The 2,208-nt window shown below is 44.7% G+C and overlaps 1 long non-coding RNA gene across 1 annotated transcript in view; it reads left to right on the forward strand.

Moving 5' to 3' along the window:
* The first annotated feature begins 740 nt into the window (after positions 1 to 740).
* The window catches only part of LOC118477250, a 64,545-nt gene continuing 63,077 nt past the window's right edge, over positions 741 to 2,208 (forward strand). Inside the window, exon 1 of the long non-coding RNA XR_004858247.1 lies at positions 741 to 865. This is a non-coding gene — a long non-coding RNA (uncharacterized LOC118477250). The remainder of the gene's footprint in view (positions 866 to 2,208) is intronic.

The raw sequence follows: 2,208 nt of genomic DNA on the forward strand, positions 1-2,208 counted from the left end.
CGTCGACTAGGGGAGGGGGGAGAGGGGAGGAAGAGAGAGAGAGAGAGAGAGAGAGAGAGAGATAGAGAGAGGGAGAAGGGGGTGTCAGAGGTAGAAAATCTTAGGAAACTGTTTTTGATTCACAATTCGGGTAACAGAGCCGATGTTGACAGAATGGTGACGTTGATGCATCGTTACTAGGAGCAGAGGGTGTGTACGGATTGGTCATCCCCAAAGACATTGTGTAAAATAAAAGAAATCGCCTTTCAAGATTGTCTGAGGAAGAAGGAAGGTGCTGCTCCATTATGTAAAACAAACTTGGCTGGGGTCGACGTCTGAAGGGCAAGCGGCATTTTGTCACTTCCCAAGAGTCTCAGCGTCCTGCCCTGTAAGTAGAAACAAATCCTTTAAGAATGCGGCTACTACTCGTAGAAGAAGATGCAATTTACTGTTTCTCTTGGGGAAAAAAAACCAACGACGAAAAACCCCCCAAACAAAACAAAGTTGAAACAAATCCTTTAAGAATGCAGCTACTAGAAGAAGATGCAACTTACTGTTTCTCTTGGAAGAAAAAAACAACAACGAAAAAACCCCACCCCAAACAAAACAAAGTAATAACCCCCGGCCATTCATTGTCTGGAAGAAAATGGCTTTTTGTCGTCTGTTGCCCCCAACGTGGTGGCCCTTGGCGGTTAAACACGAGTAACTATCCCCGGACTACCCAACATCCCAGACGTCATTTTGAATATCTCCTCTCTCGCCGGTGACTACGCACTCTGTCTAGACAACTTAGGACAAAGGGACGCCGACCCGATCACAGATCTACTTACCGATTGGAGAGTTGCAGTAGTCGTAACGTGGACTAGAGACAGGCTCAAAGAAATACGTACGTACGATAGCGTGTCCTAGCCTGTTTTCCATGACAACCAATGTACCGGAGTCTTAACCCTATCCGTACGCCCTGGGGTCATATTGTAGCCTCGGGGTTGTATTCTACACATTTTAGAATACTTCTAGTACGAAGATCTCTTTGAAACCTTCACTATTTCTCCAAAAATCATTTTGACAGACTGCTGTGCAAAGCGTACGGATCGGATTAACGAGTAGATTTCCTTTTTGGAAAGTGGTGGCACAGAGTTCCCCACGTCGTATGGATACGACAGTAAAACACGACGCACGGATAAGGTTAAAATAAGGGAAGACGTTTATTCTATTTTTCCAGACCTTGTCTTTCTTCCTGTGGTGTAGCCGCTAGCCACTTAGCTATCGCACGCAGAAGACGTGGGTTCAGTTCAATTCCTGAGTGAGGAAGTAATTTTTCACTTGGGGATTTGTATCCCCCCTCAGTGTGGGTTGGATATGATAGTGACAGGCATTGTTGAAGAAGCTCGCTCCCTAAATTTTCCAAAATGGTGTTGACAGGAGAGTAAAACTTTAACAGAGTTACAATTTTTAGACCGTGTCCCTCTCCTCATTGTTTTCGGAATATGTTACTCTTTATAGTAATAGGTCCCCTGTAATCCTAGGTACGATTTTTGACCTATTTGTGTTGCGAGTGCAGTTAGTAAAACTTTTACTAAAACTAACAAAGACTCTCACTTCATGTCTGATGGCCATGGATTGATTCCTGTTTGACTGTATACCGTTCCATTTCCGCTGAGAAAGAGAGAGAGAGAGAGAGAGAGAGAGAGAGAGAGAGAGAGAGAGAGAGAGAGAGAGAGAGAGAGAGAGGGCGATTTTGTTGTTTTTGGACAGCAGATGCATTATTATCACTTTCTCCCTACCAACCCCCTCTCCTCGCCCCCTCTCCTCGTCCCCTCTCCTCGCCCCCTCTTCTGGTCACCACTTTTCCATAATGTTGATACGACTAAATTTGTGCATTTTGTGGCTAAACAGTTTTGAATTACTCGGTTTCCTTACTTCGGTCTCGCAACTACTACGACTACTACTGCTGTTGCTTCTACTACTACTACTCCTCCTACTACTACTAATAATAGATAGCATTTGTATAGCGCATATCCTCGTTCAACAGCAGGCTCTATGCGCTTTACACTATATTATTACCCCAGCAGACCATAGAATACTCCGAAACATTCTCAGCTTCCCGGGAAGCATACAGTGCAAGCAGCCGATTAAGCGCTCAAACACTAACAAACTGACAAGATCTTTCGCTGTCTATAGCCGGGTACCCATTCCCACCTGGGTGAAGTGAGGAAAATTCGTGTAAAG

Source organism: Aplysia californica, unplaced genomic scaffold (assembly GCF_000002075.1).
Source record: "Aplysia californica isolate F4 #8 unplaced genomic scaffold, AplCal3.0 scaffold00050, whole genome shotgun sequence".
Classification (NCBI taxonomy): Eukaryota; Metazoa; Mollusca; class Gastropoda; order Aplysiida; family Aplysiidae; genus Aplysia; species Aplysia californica.